The sequence below is a fragment of the Cryptomeria japonica genome, chromosome 4 (genome assembly GCF_030272615.1).
Source record: "Cryptomeria japonica chromosome 4, Sugi_1.0, whole genome shotgun sequence".
Lineage (NCBI taxonomy): Eukaryota > Viridiplantae > Streptophyta > Pinopsida > Cupressales > Cupressaceae > Cryptomeria > Cryptomeria japonica.
This window is the reverse complement of record NC_081408.1, coordinates 681525085-681545633: the sequence shown is the minus strand read 5'-3', so window position 1 is coordinate 681545633 and position 20549 is coordinate 681525085. Positions and strand designations below refer to the sequence as shown.

Here is a 20549-nt window from a genome sequence, read left to right as displayed (position 1 = left end):
GCGATGATCCTTCCTACTATCCAATTGAAGCTGAGGATAGTGATGATATACGGAAGTATATGGAAGGGAACCTCTTATTCTTAGCCCAAGGTAAGTGTCTTGAGCTACAAGTAGATATACCATAATTAGGTCAGGTAAAACCTTGGCGTAATCATGACCCGTAGTAGTTGTTCATCCAAATTGTCACTAATCATCTTTCCCCAATCAATATATTTTGTCCTACCCAAGATAGCCTTGATGAATAGCAACATTCAAGAGCGAAATTCTTTTGCATTTGATAGCCTTGCCACCCTACCAAGGAGAATGACATAATCCCTAGCATCCATGTGAAATTATGCTTAAAGACTTAGTTTCTTAGTCCTTTCCATTAGATTATCATTGATGTAGCTCATAGTATCTCTTTCCTCTCAATAGTCTTGTTCTATGCTAGTGACTGTAACATATGCATATGAATCATATTTGCAAGTATGAAAAGCATCCTCTATAGCATTAAGACACATGTCTAGGATTAGGTTATCTAGTGTGTCATAGACCCTTCTTTAATCTAAATTATGCTTCTCAGCACAAGCCATTGTCAGATCAAGACATTGTAAAGCTATCGAGAACCATGTTGCTTCAACTAGCCTTGAGCTCACTTATGAGGTGGCCCGGGTGGTCCTCCTATCTAGCCTAGTCATCCAAAGAAAAAGTTCATTCAGGTCCAGGTGGCCGATGTCTATGTTAGTAATATCTCGATCAAAATAATGTAGCTTCGTCGACGAAAGGTAGGAGTTAAATTTGTACTTAATCGTGACTACCCTTTATCCAGACATTGGCAATTATGCACCCAAAAAAGTGGTATTAGGAGTCTTATTATTGGAATTAAATATAACACAAACCAACTAAAATAATTGATGAAAACATCTTATTAGAATCCTTGCAAAAACCAGAGATCTAAAAATAATCAAGGGTTGAGGATGTGAACATTGTCAATCCTTGTCATACAACAATCTCAAGATCTTCGGGGGTCGAGGAAACCATCAACCCCGATTGCCATCCATAATGGAAATGGTGGGGCTCGGGGAAGATGACATTGTTGGCATTAGATTGGCATTGATGTCAACAGTTAGGATACAGTTGATAGAGAACAACTGTAAATTGATTTGGAAAGAAAAATTGTTGCTGCAACATAAGACACAACGTTAGTCACACAAAAAGATATAGAAAGCAAGCATGAAGTGCGTTATTGGAACTTGCAGTTGGACGAAGAAGACACAGGCCATACAGTGCGGAAGACATTGAGCAACCTTGTCTGACTCAAAAAAAGTGTGGTTGAAGTTATCCTAACACGTCGTGTTAGTCGCACATTGTGATAGGGATAGCCTAACACATCGTGTTATCACTATCTCATGGTCAACTCTCTGTGTTGACCAAAGGGTGTTGTGAAATTGCGATAGGGAATGTCAATAACACCCCAGGTTAGTTCCCCCGCTATCCCGTGGCATGTTGGATGGTAGCAAAAAGACCTACAAGGTAACCTGAATGTAAAGTGAATGAATCCCCCACTATCCCACGACATGAAGAATGGAAGACAAATGATCGTGCAGGGTAACAAGAAACAAAGGCAACTAGTGTCCCTCGCTATCCCTCGATGATTAGAGCTGAAGTGAAATGGTCTCTTGGGGAAAGAAAACGCAAACCTAATAAGGGCCCCTGCTATCTCGCCCTGAAGAGAACCGAAAAGAGATGACCTCCCGGGGAAACAAAAGATCAAGGATAGTGGAACACCCCCCTATCTCGCACCATGTAAAATGGATGGGTGATGGTCTTGGAAGGTAACACAAGTGTGAAGGAAGAGGTGAATCCCACTATCCCGCAACATAGAAGATCGAAGACTAAAGGCATTGTGGGGTAACAACCACAGTGTTCATACCGATACCTCGTCATCCCGTGGCAACAAAGATAAGAGAAAAGGTGATTGCGAGGAAAAAGAAAAATTAAGATGGGTGAAGCATCCCGGAACAAGTGGATGGATGGAAAGAGGATCTTGTGGGGCATGTTAAATAGAAAATGTTGTGTTATCCCACCATCCCACAGGTATACTTTGCGATGCAGAAAACACGATAGGGTTTAAGATCATTCTGACCATTTAAGGTGATTTTCTCGATGCATTGGCAGCGCAATGGACACAGAGATCCACGTGGCAATTGACTAACATTGACTAGACGACTTGGATGACAAATTTGAAGACTTGTGGCATCCAGGTTGATAGAAAGGTAAATCAAATATGCAGAAGTTCATGATCTTGATGCACTTAAATGAGGTAGTTGTATATTTCATAAGGCCAGGTCGAGAAAGGATGGAGAATGCATTAATGGTGACCATGTTGCAAACTTTTTTTGTGGCTCAAGGAAGGATACCAGATCTCATTTGGCAGATAAACATTAATAGAGTTAGTAATCTATACACAGAGGATGATCTGAATTCAGAAGTTTTCCAAGGGAATGCATTTATGAATAACGGCTATTTAACTGAGGATAATGTACAGAAGATCCAATCAGCTTGTAATCAAGATTTCGCAGAGGCTCATCAAGATCATAATATCTTCAAAAGACAAAGCATCAACCTGCAGGTACGTGAAGATTACTAAAGAGAGAAATCTAAATTCAGAGATCAATTTGAAGATGGAAGAAGAGGGAATTAATGATGGCAATCAATCTGCCCGTAGGGCAGATTTCTTAGGATCTTGAGAAAATCTTTTCTGAATTCCATGTTGGAGGGAAAATTTTAGGGTTACGATGATGATCATAAAGTGGACTTACTTTGTTAAAAAAACTGAGAAAGTTTGACTGTGGGTGGCGGGGTTTAACATTTAGCGTGTGAGAAGCAAAAACCAAAAAAAACAAGATGAAGCTTTCAAAGCAATGAGCCCAGAGTAAAGAACAAATAGAGAAGAGAACAAAGAGGAGAACAGAGTGTAGAGACCAGAGAGTAGAGAGTGAAGAAGACTGAGTTGAAGAGAAGAAGACCAGGGTGCAAAGAATCCAGAAGGTTATCCATACTAAGTAGGGCAAAGAAGGAAAACAAACTGTGAGTTACAAAATCTCATTTGTAACAGTGCAATAAACTTGTAATCTTTTCATTTATTATAGTTGTCTGAGTGGGTGCTCAAATATAAGGTTGGTGCTCCTTTCGGTTGGTGCCAATAAAAATTGTATTTCTCTAAGTGGCTGCCCATAAACAGTTGTAAACACTTTTTCACTTAGAGGCTGGATTCGAGAAGTAGACTCCAGTAGCTATTCTCACTGAGGTCTTTCCCACTTTGGGTTTTTCCTCATAAATCCCTGTGTTATGTGATCTATTTTTTTGTGTGTATGTTGTTAATCTATTTGAATTATCATTTGTGTATGCACACTTTGACTTGAAATTATAGAATAACATTGATTTCCCCCCCCCCCCCCCTCTCAGTAATCACTTGTGTTCTTCAGACATGTCTGATCCCCAAACGTGTTGGTGCAAACGACAAGGGTTGAGGATCTCACCATCCCTAATCCCATACTTTGAGATATCAGGGGTCAACTATGTTGCCATCCTCAATCCCCAAGCATATAAGGATCAACTCCTTCGAGGGTTGAGTAAACTCAATCCCATGATCCCGATACCATGAATTGGCGATGTGAAAATCCCCAATCCCCGAAATGGATCAAACAAGCACAAAACAAAAGAAAAATAGAACCCTGATTTGGGGATTGACTTTCGTGGATCCCAAACCAAGTTTCAAGAAGCGGCAAGTGCCACCAATAGAAAACAAAGGGGAAAACTAAAACAAAAACAAAATGCAAAGAACAAAACAACAAAACAAAAACAAAGCACAATCAAAACCCTAAAATGATGCAAAGAAAGCAAAGGAAACAAAGTCAAGAACGAGAAAAGAAAACACAATGAACCTACCTTGAACAGAAAAAGGATCGACCTAATGACTAAAGTCACTAATCACAAATACACTACACAAGCTCGAAATTAAACATAGAAAAGCACAAAAGCATGCAAAAAATCCAAAGAACAAAAGCGCAAGTAAGTAAACATGAGGTGAAAACAATAAATTATACTTGCAAAAGGAAAATCAAATGTATCTTCGAGAGAGGTGGCGCCCATCAACGGTCGGGGATTGAAGATCCCCGACTAGAGAAGTAGAGGTCAAGGATGAAGACATCCGTAAACCCTAAAAGATAACATGGGAAAGACACACAAACAGGTGGGTCAAGAATCTTCAAAAGGAAAACAAGAAGTAAAGCCTAATCTTCAATCCTCAAAAGACAAAAAGGAAAATGGGAAGGAAAGAAAAGAAAAAAAAGGAAAAAGGAAAGACACGAAAAAATAACAATGTAGGAATAAAGAAAGGAAACAACAAAAGAAAAAACAAAAAGAAGAAAAAAAGGGGATCCCCCTCTCTTCTCCAGAAGAGAACAGGGGTGTGAGTTGTGGAGGCACAACAGTTCTATGTTCTTTGCATGCATGATTAGAGTACTTCAATGAGGGTTTGTTGAATTACTTTGTAGATCCAAGCTACTGGTCGAGATTTTTAAGGTTTACATATAGGTACAAATTCAACATAAACAAGCCCAACTATATGCCATATTTTAAAATTCAATTTTGATTTTCATTAAATTTTTGCTTATTATTATTATATTTATTTGTATATTCAATAATTGGTGTCGAAAAAACTAAAGAGGAACATGACACCATGTCATATAGTTAAGGAAGTCATGGGTTTCACTTGTAAACAAAAACAAAAAAAACATTTTTTCACCCATAACCATGCAAGTTAATTAGCTACCTAAGAATGGATACTTCACAATAGAGTGTTGAAGAAATAATTATTTGGGTATCTTAGAATATAGTGTTGGAAAAATAAAAATGTTATTGTATGTGGTACAACTTCCCTTTAGGTATCAATTTGAATGGCCATTATTATCCCATTAGATAAAGATAACACTCTTGTGTTCATTGATTTGCATAAATGACTATTGCACCTAAAGCAACAAGTTGTCAAACCACGTTTAGTATAACGTAGGAAATCTAATTAAAGAGGTCGGTGTAATAAAACCATATATTACTTATATTATATTTCACTTATATTATATTTCACTTATATTATATTATTTTTCACTCTACCTTAGCTTTCTACTCAAGTGAAGATTACTCAAATGTTACCGAAGTTACAATTGTCTCAACATGTGGGATTCTCTTATTACAAGATTGCTTATTTCCATATGTTTGAGATCTCTACTTTGGTCCTTGATCCCAAATCATAGCACTGTCTAGAAATTATAGTTGATTTGGTGTATATTACAAGAATCTCATTGAATCGGTAAGTTGAAAGGGTTAGATCGAACTTTGTTGTCAACCACTTGCAAAAAGAATTGTCTAATGTACTCTTAATGATAAAATATTTTCTAGGATAATTTATACTCAATTAAAATCTTCATATGTTATTTTATTACTAACTTTGGGTATCTAAAATAGTTTTTAATATTAGTCTATCCATAATTATTCTCTCCTCTATTTAACATTTTTCATTCTCCATCTTTATGAAGGTTAGCGAAACAATTATTTCACGGTCATTGATGGACCTTTGAGTTTTTATACTTTTAACCCTACAACTCATAGAGATAATAAAAAATAAAGATCAACATAAAAAAATGTGTAGTGAGCATTAACCTAGTACAAAGAAAATACTCTAGATGTTTTACAAGGTCTTTTATCAAGATTCAATTGCATATCTCTCATTTCATTTAAACTAAAGTTTTTTATTACACATACATCTTTTATTTTTTGAATCACCATTACAAATTATTTACCAAAATTTATGAAAATTATCTTTAATTTGAACCTTATTGGATCACATTTGATCAATAATTAAAATACCATCATAGAAGTTATTTTAAAATATGTAAAATAAAATACAAAGGATAAAGCATACCAAAATTATTTTAAAACATCACTATTAGTCAGGAAACAACTATTCCAAAGAAAGATATTTTCTATCCTTACTACATGTTTTTGAAAGTGTTGCTCTCAAAGTGAAATTTCTACTTTAATAGTCTTAAATTTTGAATGTCTACAAAAAATTGAAAGCAAAAAGAAAAATAATAATTGAAAAAACGTCCTCTAAGAACCACCAATCAACTTACATGCAATACTAGAACCTAAAAAAAAAACACAATATTCAAATTTATTCAAAATAAAGACATCAAAATCAAAAGCAAAACTTCACCACAACCTCGTAGTGATGTAATGAAAAACAAATCTCCATAACTAAAGATTAACAAACATTAGGGAACTTGATATGTAATAAAATTCCATTAACTTCAAATCAAAGGTAAAACTCTTTGGTCTAAGCATCAAAAATTCTAATTTAGTCAAAACAAATGCATTAGCTTATAGGTGAAAATATTTCATCATCTAGCCTCATAAGGTAAACCATGACAATTTTTCTAAGAGCGGATTCCAACAAGAGATTAGTTCAAGTCATAATATAAATGGAACCCAGTCAAAGGCAATTTACTTAAATGATGATAAACTCATTTTCTAACAATAAAAGACATCTGCAACCTAACAATTTTCTTTAAATCAAATGAGATAAACTCTTTAAATCTTTAAAAAGGAACTAAAACAAAGCAATTAATCTCATCATTTTCAATACATAAATATAACTTTTAATTTATAAAACAAATGATGCATCAACAAATATACCAAACCGTGTTCTAGAGTGCAAGCGTGTGGGTCCTCTGTGATGTTGTCCTTTAAAAGTGAATCTTCCTCTGCGCTTTAATTAGATCACCCCCTACACAACCGAAACAAAAAAAAAACAATAGTTATCTTAAAATAACATCACACGCACAACATTTATTATACATTCATTAACCTTCCTATGCAAACTAAACTAAATTAATTGTAACATAAATTAAAAAAAAAAATAGAGTGTGAAAAGTCAATGACATTCTTACCCTAAATTGTGCATCATTCCTATTATCCTTACCAAGAGTGTGGAATCCAATACTATATCTTCCATGCCCTCCCAAGTTGAATAATCCTTAACATATTGGGCCACCCAACCTTACAATGAATTATTTCTTTATTTAGCAAGCTCATCTTATATATCAAGTATCCTAACATTGCTGACAAGAATATCACCATGGGCAATCTAACCTGAGAAGAATATTTGACAATAGTTTAACAAAAATATAAGGAAAGCATTGAGTAAATATGTTAAACTGGCAAAGCTAGATAACAAGCCTCAAAATCGATGAACTTCACAATTTTGAGAGATCTCATTTAATGAAACATTAGACTAGTTCATTTTTCAAACATTTCAAACAGTTATATGATTCAACTCTAAGTAACACCTACATAGGCGGTCTTAAGTTCAAATCTCAAAAAGCATTATTCAATATATTAAAAAAAAAACTATAAGTAACATTATTCTTAACCTAAAACTACCTCATAGAACAATTCATGACAGTATCTCTTCTTTCTTCAACCAATTCTTTCCAATTATCATCATTTGATTAGTTTTATTTCCTCTTCCATTTGATGGAACATGTCAAGTCCAAACAAAGTATGATAAATGATATTTCATCCAACAATACCCCAACATTTTTGTGGTACAATGCCCCACAAATATATTCCTAAGGCTAAATGGTACTATTGTTATAAACAAACCCATCTAAGGGAAGATAGTGCTCCCATTTATATGTTGATTTGTTTAATACAATCTTAATAGATTTGATTCACTCTTTGTCTAATAATTAATGTTTGGATGATAGGTTGAACTTAAGTGCTTCATTTCAATAACTCAAGCCTGAAAACCATCACCAAAAGTTGATACAAAATTATCTTGTTTAAATTGGCTAAAAATTATAATCATAATTTTCATCATAATTCAAGATTTCCTAATATTGGTATAAGTGTCCTATAAGTCCACACACTTCAAGAGTCTCTTCAACTAAACCATCATCCCCTACCACCAATTTTCGAACATTCATCCTATATTGCATATGATGTCATAAACAACATTTGACTTGATTTAATGATTTTCTCAAATGCGAATTATTAATAATTGTTAATCTTTACATTAATTCAATTACCATCAATACATGCCACCCAACTAAGTTTACCTTTTTCACCACCAATAACACTTACCCTAGTGTGCCATGAGAAACCAAAAACAAGAAAAAATAATGTTATATACTTTAGTCTGAGATGCAAGCAATTCAAAACCATAAATGCAGGGCAACTATTTGTCACGGTTCCAAACATTTGATATGTGAATCAAGGAATCATTTAGAATGCTCCAACGAATGTTATCAATCAATTATTAGAAACATTATTGACAATCATATTGAAGTAACTAATTTGAGAAATACCTCTTTCTGAACTCATACTCAAGTTGTGCGTGAAAGGTCAACTCACACTTGAAATAGGTTGTGCATTTTCTTCTTATGCTACCGTGTTGTAAGCTTTAATTTTTTGTTGTTTTTATTGCCGTCGTGGTTGTCTTCTAACAAGGTTGAGCCCTTCCCAAGTTTATCTAATAAAAACTAGCCCAAAGAATTTAGTCATAAAGCTCGAAGTCCACCTCCTCAAATGAAATCAATTTCTCTATCAGAATTGGCATTTAAGACAGTACATAAAAATCATTGATCTCAAAACAAATCAAAACCAACACAAAAAAAAGCTTTCTTAAAAAGAGTCAAATGAAAAATTGAGGAATATGGGTTTTTCTTTGAAAACCCTAAAACAAGCAAAGATGAGCTTTTATCTAACCTTCAATTGCCTATAGTCTACTCTATAAGCATGATGTTTAGAAAGTAACACAAATATGCCTCCTTCGTTTCATGACCTAATAAAACCTAGAGAAAAGTGAACAATGTTGTATCATCTAGTCCAAGATAAAAGGCATTTACAACTAAAACTACCAGCCAATTATTTGTTCCAAGCCTTCAAGATTTGCTATTTCAATCAATGCGATGTTGAACAATTCAAGGCATGTTGCCAACCAATTCATAGATTCGCAAACTAAAATATTGATGATAAACATATCAAACTAATTTGATACAAGAATGGCATTTGACCAATTCAATGACCTTATATACGAACTTAGGAACTTAGGCAATCAAATTTGCATTTTAAATTAAAAATAGATAAATTCACTCACCCATAATAGATCAAAAATTGATCCACAAAAATGTCAAGGTTAAAAATGACTTACATACAAAAAACGATATAGGACTTCCATTTCAAGAAACCATGAAAGTAGCCATAAAAAAAACATTTCTAAAACTTTCTAATTAATAGACTATAAAATCCTAATGCATCCAAATGCTAAAACCTCACTAAGTTGCAAGTCACTTTTGTGAGTAAATCCTCTACTTCATGTTGGGATTATCTTCGAATGATCAAGTAATTAAATACCGTTTCATCCAACTTACAATTATTTTGAAACCAAAAGAAGAGTCAATTAGCTATCTTAAGCCTTCAAGATTTCTTTGAAATCAAGAATAATCTAAGCATTTCACCAATCAATGTACATGTTAACACTCAAGGAAATTCCTAATGGATCAAATTCAATGGATGTAAAGAAACAATCATAAAAGTTGTACTCCACAACTATAATATCCCCACTTTAACATATAATTTAATAATAAATAATAAGAAAAAAATTAAAATACAAAATAATAAAAATTAAAAATTAAATTAAAATATAAAAGACTATATATATATATATATATATATATATATATATATATATATATATATATATATATATATATATATATATATATATATATATATATATATTTCAAAAGTTAATGAATGGTCAAAAGACATGGAATTGAAAGTTGTCTCCCTCAGACATGAGATGTAAAAGGGACAAGAGAACCTCATTTGAGAGCAAGATAAATTGGGAATCAAAAGTACTGATCTGATTGTGAAAGCTTGTGTCCCTTTCAAAGGGCAAAAAAAATGGAGAGTCGCACTCTTGCAAAAGGTGCTAATGGTGAAAGAATGTCTCTCTTGTAAAAGGGCATACATGATGTAGAGGTGTGCCCTCTCCCTCACATTGAGAAATATAAAGGAATGGAATCAAAAGCCTCCAGTGATATCACCATCGATCATATCATATCAAATCTGATTTGTTATTCACTTACAAGCAGTAACATCTTTGTTCCTTGCGGTATTCATGGGGGTGTGTCAAATATGTACGCTTAATATGTGAAGCCTAAAAATGTTTTTATGCAAAATTTAGTAGTAATATTGTTATAGACTACAATATGTATGATTATAAATATTTAATTTCATATACATGCATAGTACATTGAATACTATTATATATATAACCCAGCCTTTAGTCTTCTGCTAATGCCTACATAGCGATAGGGGGTTTGTGTAGGGACAAGCAGAGTAATTCAGTCACAAGATGGGTAAGGTCATGTATACTAAAACATTGAGGGCAAGTCCACAAGATGGGGTATGGATAAATCTACCTTAAGAAACCTTGAGGGAGCCCGCATGTAGACTGTTTCAAGCACCCTAGCACAGTAATTCCACCATTTTTTGTTAGGGTTAGGGAAGAAGTGAGGGTGAACCCTAAAATTAATTAGCTATTTATTGCATTATGATAACATCGTAATGCGTCTCATGATATGTTTGGTTCAATATGTGACACTATGCATTTCAGTTCAACGGTTCTTTTAGGCTCAATCTCATGATATGTTTGGTTCAATATGTGACACTATGCATTACGCATATATGAGTTAACATGTTTAAAAAATTATTCTATTTTATATTAGATGCACAAGCACTTCATATACTATGCACATGATGTGTTTTTCAAAGAATCGAATTTGTTATGTATTCTTCATATTAAACAACATTTCACATGAAAGAAATACATTATTGTGCTATCAATGATTTTATATTGAATTAAAAAATAAGTTCAAATCAATATATCTTTGAAACTTGCTTCCAACTACCATTTTTTAAAAGATTACAAAATTTCAGATACATCATATAATTAGATATAGTATTGCATCTATATTTCTTGCAAAGAGACTAACAGAATATAGTAGAAAACACCTGGTAAAACTCAACCCAATCATCAAATAAAGCTCGATGGTTGATTCCACTCACACCTGCACACAAGATTCAATCACTAATTTTTTTAAATTTTATTTGAAAACATAAGATAAAATATATTAAACAATTCATTTGAAAACAACTCAAAACAAGATGCAAATAACAATTTGATAAACATTCAACATAAGATTGAACTAAAGAAAGCATACTTTGAATTGAAGAAACAATAATAGGTAAAAGAACAATAAAACCTTCGAAACGAACCAAAAGATGTATTTGCATAAACAACTTTGGGGCTTACAATATAATTCATACAAACATAACATATGGTATATTTCATGCGGCATATTTCAATTCACTAAGTAACTCAACTATGATTGCATTTCCATGTATCAAATTTCTTGCAAATTGATAACCGCCTACAATACTCATGCTTAGTTAAATTTAGACAAGATTAAGCATAAGATTGAACTAAAGAATGCATATTTTGAATTAAAGAAATAATAATAAATAAAACGAATAATAAAACCTCACATATAAAACAAAAGATGCATATGGATAAATGATATTGGGACTTCCAATATTATTCATAGAAATATAACACATGATATATTTTGTGTGGCATATTTCAAGCAATCTAAGTAAACCAACATGTATTAAATTTCATTTAATAAAATTTGCTAAAAAAGGAGAAAATAAATAATACAAACACTAGCTTTTAAAACGAAGTAAAAAAGGGACACTAAGTGTCAAGTTCCTACCATTAGTGTGGTTAATTTAGAGTAGATAAAAATAGAGATGAACATAGAGGGGGAGACGATGATGGAGAAAAATAGATACACAGATAGAGAGAGGTAGAAAGAAACATAAAAATAAAGAGATAGGGATAAGGAGATTAACAGATAGAGAGGAAGAGGTAAAGAGAAAGATACATAGAAAGAGATAGAGAGAATATAAAAGTATATATGGAGAGAGAGAGAGAGAGAGAGAGAGAGAGAGAGAGAGAGAGAGAGAGAGAGAAGTATACATGTTCTTTGCTTTTATTTAAACAATAGCTCCTGATGTTGTTTTGTTGCAGCAGCCTACTACCGTTGTTGACAAAATCTTTGTGAAGTGCTCCATGTTCAACAGATAGAGAGGAAGAGGAAGAGGTAGAAATAAAGGTAGCGAAAGATAGATAGAGAGAGATAGACGGATAGATCCTGATGTTGTTCTGTTGCAGAAACTTGCTACAATTGTTGACAAAATCTTTGAGAGGTCCTCCCTATTTGATCCCTCTTTTGATGGTCCTAATAACAGTATTGCCTAGACTGTCGTTTGTCGCAAGCGAAAGGGAAAGTCTTCCCCCTTCCCCAAACCCCTCTTTGTCAAGGCTTTGGGTGTTTCTCTCCATCCTTGAGTTAGGTTTTGGGTTATTGCAAGTTTGACAGCTTTTTCCATTTGCTTGTCTGACCTTAGTCTATTCGGGATTTGCACCCCTATTTTGTTGTCTCTATTTTTGCCACCTATAGGAAATTGTATCAAGGGTTCATACCCTTGTTTTGTTTTTGATATTTTCTTAATCAAAAACAATAGTGTGTAAGAAACCAATTTGCTAACACATTTTTATACCAACTAAATTTTTTTAATAAATAGAATTTATATTTAATATTAAGTATATGAGAGTTTCTTAAATATGATGAGTTGTCTAATGTTCAAAAGTTATATTTATGTTAAAAAAAAATTAAGAAAAATTTAATTGTATATTTTTTTTACACATTTTATGGATATGGATAGGTGTACGTAGTTGTGGAATCGATGATGGATAGATAATGCAGGCATTGATTGGAATATTTCTTCATTGTTGAAAGATTACTTATTTTAATTTGATGAATGTTTCAAACTTTAAATTCATGAAGAGAATGATGTAAATACATCTCAAGCTCCATGAGCTTGATCTCAATTATCATGAACTTCATCTAATGCACAAAATTGATCTATCTTGTGTGGGCATGGTAATAATATCGTTGACTTATATGTATTTGGGCATCCTTATTTTCTATTGACTTTTGAAAGTTGTCAAATCAATATTTGAAAATTTGATCTTCTTTCCATTAAAGGATACTTATTCGTTTGAATATTCACAAATTGAAGCGAAGTCTGGAGCACTTTTGGTCAATATTATCCCACAAATATTAAAAATATAACATAGTAAATATAAATATACAGGTCAACATGAGAGAAAGACAACATTGCTCCCCAAATATTAAAAAATTTGATGTAATAATTAATATAAATCTATAGTTTTAAAATATATAACATATTTTCTAAATACATTTAATTATTTATCTTAATTTAAAATAAAACTATATAATACTAATAAGTATATGAAAGGTGAATAGATGTAATGATTTGCCACACTGTATATGTTTTAAAATCATTTTATGGGTATTAAGATCAAATCAAGTTTTATTATAATAAAAAATCTATTCTGTATAAAGATTAAATAAAGAAATAAAAATAATTATCTAAAAATTGAGCTAAAAAACATAATTGAAATTGAAGTATATATTATTAATAAGTATACTTGATTATGTAAACAGAGAACTTCTCATTTCTATAGAAAAAGTATAGAAACCTTATACAAAACCCAAAATTCTTGCGGAATCTATTAAGGTGTGTCTTTGTGTCTTTGTGTGTGTGTGTGTGTGTGTGGCACTAATACTTGACCTAGGATAGATAATTGAAATCAATGTATGTACGGGATAGGCGTGTGTAGTTCTAGAATCAATGATGGATAGATGATGTAGGTGTTACTTGAAATAAATTTGTCTTTCTTGAAAGATTTGTTATCTTAGTTTGATAAATGTTTCAAACTCTGAATTGATAAAGATAATAATGTAGATAGATCTTGAGATGCATGAGATTGATCTAAATTATCTTGAACTTCATCTAATGCACAAAATTTATCTATGTTTTGCGTAAATGTAATCATATATGTAATCATGAAAACTATGTGACCATTGTCTTCTATATATATGCATTGATTTGGTACGTGAAAAATTTCTCACAGATCAAACCCTTATTACCATTTTGAGCATGACAATTACACTAACTAGCGATGGAGCACTAGGCTCTTTTTCAACATTGACATATTAAAGATAAAAAATATTGTATTCTATTCTATTCAAAATAGAGAACCAATTACGACATTTATTTAGAGATTTAGAGTTGCTTTTGCAACAATAATGCAGTTTGAAGACACGTTACTGGCTACAAGAAGACATAACCCCATGAAGTCAAAATAAACAAACCAAAATATATTTAAACAAAACAAAATTAATCCTAAACATTAAGTTTTCACCCTTGTAAATATACCATTTTGCTCTAAACATAATATATACTTTCCCTTAACTAATCAAGCATTAGCAACTCTTCAGTCCATGACTAGTTCCAATATATATATATATATATATATATATATATATATATATATATATATATATATATATATATATATATATTGGCCACTTGAATTTCTAGAGTGCTTTTCTTATTGATGTCTTCATTTTAAGCAAATGGTCTTATGATTAATTATTATTGAAGTGTGCGAATCAATAAAACAAATGGACATAATGATTACGTATAAATCAAGACATGACACCGTTAAGTCATAACCCCAATGCTTTTTTCTTGCTTGTTAATTTACTTGTCACACCTAACTTCTTTTAAAATAATAGTATTTTCCTAATACCTCCTATAGCATTGTAAATTGTAAGCGACATTGAAAATTGTACTCGCTTCCAATTTTGTCCTCGCCTAGGCTTCACTTCAGTGTTTCAGCTTCTCATGCCTGATAACTGTCTTGATTCTACTCACACACCCTGTCAATCCTTAATTCTCATCATTTCCTCTTCTTCCCCCTCGTGCTCTGTCCCAATTTTTCAGAACCAAGGCGTTGTGAACCCTGCTCAAAAATCAAAACCAGGATGTGCAGTGCCCTAGTCCTCCTAATCAATACCCATTTTTGAGCACAACAACGGTCATTTCAAATGAGTGGGAAATTTGATCCCAAGTCGGCCTACTCCAAAATTTTAATTTGTTTCCGAGTAGTCAAGTATAAAAGGATGTCTACCCCTCTCAATTGAAATCCTAACCTAGTCAATCTTCTATGATCTCAATTACACTTTGGTGAAATTCAAGTTAGCAAATAGTCAACCAATCATCAAGCATTGGACCAATAATCAAGTCAAGTTCAAGTATTGAAAATGGCATCGATGATCAATGTTTCATGAAGATATCATACAAGAAACCTTAAAACCTTTGTGTGAAGGTCAAACAAAACTTTATCAAGGTCTACATGGTTATTTCAAGCATTTCACCCTTTCCCTCAAAAGGAAAGTATTTTATTACAACCTTTCATTACATTTATCAATTCAATTTCATGGTTAATTCCAAAACCTAGGTTTGACCTAAGGCAAACCCCTATTCCCAACATCTTTCCCTATGTTTTTATGTGCAAGAAACAGGTGTAGGACTTGTACTCAGTAATTCCAGCAGAGTCGACAATGACAAACAAGTTCAGCGTCCGATGGCAAAAAATTCGAAGGCCCGGGGCGGCTATGCGTTATCTGGTCTCGAAAAATCAGGCCAAACATCTACGAACAGGTTTTTAACATTTAATTTTGACCAGATCTCAACTTGTGGCTCTCTCGGATATCTGAAGCAGTTTGTTTTCGATAATTTACTTCAATTATTCATACTTTTACCCTAATTTCACAATTACAATCCAAATTCAACTAAGAATGAGGATAACCAATAATAACTAATCAATCCAATCACAATCTCAAGTACCCTTTCCTCATTTCAATTGAGCCTAGATCTATCGGGTTCCATCATCTCTCCAGTGTATTGATTAATTTGGGATTGCTAATGGTTTTATTATTTTAACTAACCCCAATACCAAAATAAGCCATTACATTTTGGTGAACTGAACATCTTTCATGATTAATCCTGATTTCTTGTCTGAAATATGATTGTATGTATTTTAAAATTCAAATTTGCAATTGCATTACATAAATTTAGATGTTAAATTCACAAAAACCCTAGTTTATTATTCTAAAATAAACTTACAGATTACGTAATTTTCAAGTGTATTTTTAAATCTAATTATTATGACCTATTATATAATGCTTTAAAAGCATTTATTGTTCAAACTCATAATTCAAATTATTTAATTTAATGGTTAGTCGGTCAATTTTATTACAAATTGCATTACTTAATCATAATTTTCAATTTTGGCATTCAAACTTCCCTCCTTTGTGCATGACTTTCGTTATCATAAGTCCTACATAAAATATTCCAATGAGTAGAAGTTGTAGAATTAAGGCATCCCAAGGTTTAAACACTACAAATATGGAACCGTCGTTGGATAACTTGTTCCATAAAAAATGTTAGTGATTCCTCTAATCCAACAAATGGCATCATTTATTCCCATTCTCCTCATACTTCTCATGATATGGATGAATCACTAACTAGCATTACTTTGACCAATTGGAGAAGATTGACAATAAATTTGAAAATCTTCAACAATGGATGAATCAACAATACCCGAAGAGAGGCAATTCCTTTGCTTGAAGGATTAAAAAGAATGGTTCAAAGTGATAAAATTGATGTTGATTTGTTGTGTGGTCTTGGTCATATTGTAGCAACTAAAATCATGTCAATCAAAAGTAGTATCAGACTCCTTTGTTACTCTAAACCCACTAGTCAAGCCAATCATTACATTCCAATTCCTACATCCTTGCCTAGTGTGCCTACATTTACATCTTTTATCATGACTACTTCCACACAAAATGTTAATCCTACACATGTTAATCATGGGAGCAATCCTATAAATCAATATTCTAACATACCTCCTTTCACGAGTCTTCCATTTGTTTCACAGCCATCTCCCATACCAACATACCACAATGTTCCACCTTCTTACTCTCAACCTCCACCTACATATAATAAAGTTACTCCCCCATCACAATCCAACATGTCCAATTTCAATCCATCCATTGAACCAACCATCAATAACATAACCCAACTTGTTACATCCCTACAACATCAATCGACTTCCATTAATCAATCCAAGTTCAATGTTCTCACATTTAATGTAGCAAGCCCACAATCTGATGACATTGTTTGTGCAATTCCCCGTAGACATATGGAAGTCTCTCAATTGGAGTTCTATAGTGGAAAAGGTGACCCCTTGACTCACGTGAAGACATTTCAAACTTTGTATGTTGATTTTGCTCATGACCAAAGGCTTTTGGATAAAATGATTACTAGAACCTTTAGAGATAAACTTTTGCAATGGTGTTGTTTTTTGTCTCGTTATTCTATTACTTCTTTTCAACAATTAGCTAATGCTTTCAATCAACAATTTCAAAATATGATTGGTCATAAAATTTCTTTCACTAATTTGATTCATTGTAAGCAAGGAGTTAATGAAAAAGTGACTGATTTTATTGGTAGATATAAACATTCGCATTCTCAAATTGCTTATCAAGTGCCTGATCATTTTTATTGCTAATTTACAAATAAGGCGTTAGAGATAAGCATCTATTTTCTGAGTTTACTTCCTTTACGCAATTGTTTGTAGTGCTCCATATTTATCAACTTCAAGTGAGTCGATTTGAATCATCCTTTTCAATGGCTCCAATTGATAAGAATGACGGTGACCAACAATCATCTGTGAAATTTAAACCCAACAAAGGTTACATCAAGATAAACGACAACATCAACACTCAAGTGGAAACCTCAAGTGGCAACCACAACAACAGGTGTGGCCCCTTTACCCAAATACTTTAGAAAATAATTGACTCCTCTTTCTGAGCCTTTGCATATGTGTTGAAGCTTCCTCCTATTAAGCCAATCGACACTTCTAGACCATTGCCACCCTACCATGATCCCAAAGCCTTAAATCAATATCACCCTCAACCTAGCGATGATACCGAGATACCGAGAAATCTTATACATCGAAGAACAAAATTCAAGACTTCATTGATAGCATTACTATATCTATAGCTAGTGTGAATGACAAAGGAAACAAGTCCATAGCTCCTCCTAATCAAAATCTCCAAATGTTGACCAATCAGTTGCCTTCTCACTCTACCAAAGTTGTCGATTTTGAGTTTCTTGCATTTTCTTCGAATGACCTTGGTGTAGAATCTAACAATGTTGTGAATCTTGTTGACAAACCTACACTTCCTAAAAACCTATGCATTACTTTTGATCCTAGTGAGACTATTGTTGCACTTGATAGCCCATAATATATCATTGTGAATATCAAACACAAACTCTCACGACAGGTGCTCATCAATCAAGTGTGTATGGCGAATGTCATTACTGAAGAATATCTTTATATCTTACAATTGCATCCAATAATATATGATAAACTTGATGTGATTATAAAGGGGCATGATGGTTTCTCTTGCCCTACTATTGGTTCTATCACCCTTACCATTGATGTTGGTACTAAATGCTTAGACGTTACTTTTACTATTATTCCTACATTGGATTAATTTTGTGTGAAGTTGGGATATCATTGGCTCTCTTCCATCAAAGCTATCCCTTCTACAATTCACAATTTTTTTAGATTCCCTCTATTGAATTTCCCCAGGTTTTATTGGATGTATTTTCATGTATATATCTAATTCAATCTGATACTTGCATTCTTGGAATTCTATGTGCTCTCAAATTGAATAACATTATACTATATATATTCCTTTGGAGAGGCATGTCCTTGAATGGACATGTCTCTCCTTTAATTATAATAATTTAATCAATATTATAATGTTTCATCAATCATTTATTAATTTAGAATAATATAATAGATTAATATTGAATATTAAATTTTATATGATTAATAATAATATAACATAATAATATATTATTATTAATCAACATATATTATATGTATTCTAAATGATCATTCAACTCAAGCTACAAACATCAACACCCTCATAATGGCGCTATCATAACAATTAATCATAGCCTTTACCAACCTACAGCAAAGTGTGGTTATTTCACCCTTGATTACTTTTGGCCTAAACAACCTAAATCTCTTAAGCCTTGAAGTATAATCCTTTTCTTATCTTACCAAATGTGAAAAAACAAGATGATCATGTTCTTGAGTAAGCCTAAAGACCCTATACCTATGGATTTTCCTCCTCATAATGGACCTGGTATTCTTCCTCCTCCTTCTATCCCTCCTATATGCCTCAATTTTGCGTCCTACATTTTATAAAGAAAAGCACTCGACATCTTATATATTTCAATCTAGTGGGGTTTCTTCTATTCCTCCCCCTTTAAGGGAAGAAAAGAAACTTATGTTCGTTGATCCCCAGCCTTCGCAACCCTCGACTAAAAATAAAACAAATCGTTATGCGAGTGAACGTCAATGAAAACGTCATGCCAAGGCTTCTGAGCTTGCTTCCCAAACCATTTCTTCTCAGAAGATACGAAATGTTGACTTGATCTCATTTGTCCAACCTTTGCCTATCCCTAGGGAGGATGTTCAACTCAAATCACCAAGATTAAAAATGCTTAAGAAAAATGTTGGTTCAACTTCTTTTCACAGTAGATAATATTTTTATCAATCTAGATGATGATACGGATAATGATGTTCTTTCTGCTAACAATGTTGATCCTAATTATCTTAATGATATGTATGACCTCATTGACGTTAATCATGATTTATCTTCACATTTTTCAAAAGCATTAACCTGAGCTCCTAGTGACAAACTAACTCATCATTACACCATGATCCTCATTGGAACTTGCAAGACTCCATTTGTTGTGCTCGAAGTATCTCCTCTTGCATCTTCTCCCCCATCTCTAAATGATGCTCAACGGGATTGGGAGGGGGGTGATTTGCTTGACTAGCTTCATTCATGTAGTAGATTCTCTTTTGTGTGTTTGTTTGTTTGTTCGTAATGTGCTTCCCTTAATTGTGTTGCTTGATATGTTTTTGCGTTACGTTAGATTATCTTTGGATGACCCTTATTACTTTGTTGGTGCAAGGTAATAACGAGGTTGAATTTGTTGTGACATTCTTCTATTTGTATCTCCTTTAATATATATGTTGTTCCTTGTGTTTTCTACTTGGGGATGATGGAAAACATTGAAATCTCCTTTTGGTCTCTTCAATGTTAACTCAAAAAGAGACTTGTGCTCTTCTTCTATTGTCTTTATAGTTCCACTACCTTTTGGGAATGAGATCAATTCGATACAAATATTCCTGATATAAATTATTTATCATAAAAGTATATTGACCCCACAGTTAGTGTATCCCTTAGGTACATTTTCCTATATGTTTTGTGACCATTATCCTTTAATTTGTTCTTTCTTAGGGCAATCTAATTTTGGTAACGTGCTTGTCCTTTGGATGCATACTACCT

The 20549-nt window shown here is 32.9% G+C and overlaps 1 protein-coding gene across 7 annotated transcripts in view; it reads right to left on the bottom strand.

Annotated features, from left to right (window-relative positions):
- Window positions 1–6590: 6590 nt before the first annotated feature.
- LOC131028643 (uncharacterized) overlaps window positions 6591–20549 on the bottom strand; it is a 98860-nt gene continuing 84901 nt past the window's right edge. For 2 of the 7 annotated variants that reach the window (XM_059220060.1, XM_057958971.2), the window contains exons 19-21: window positions 11122–11177; window positions 6990–7191; window positions 6591–6826 (exon numbers count right to left, since the gene is read on the bottom strand). The gene's annotated coding sequence lies outside the window, so the exon portion shown is untranslated. Of the gene's footprint in view, window positions 6827–6989; window positions 7192–10994; window positions 11178–20549 lie in introns of those variants that run through there. The other 5 variants (XM_059220059.1, XM_057958973.2, XM_057958975.2 and 2 more) reach the window with 5 other exon arrangements.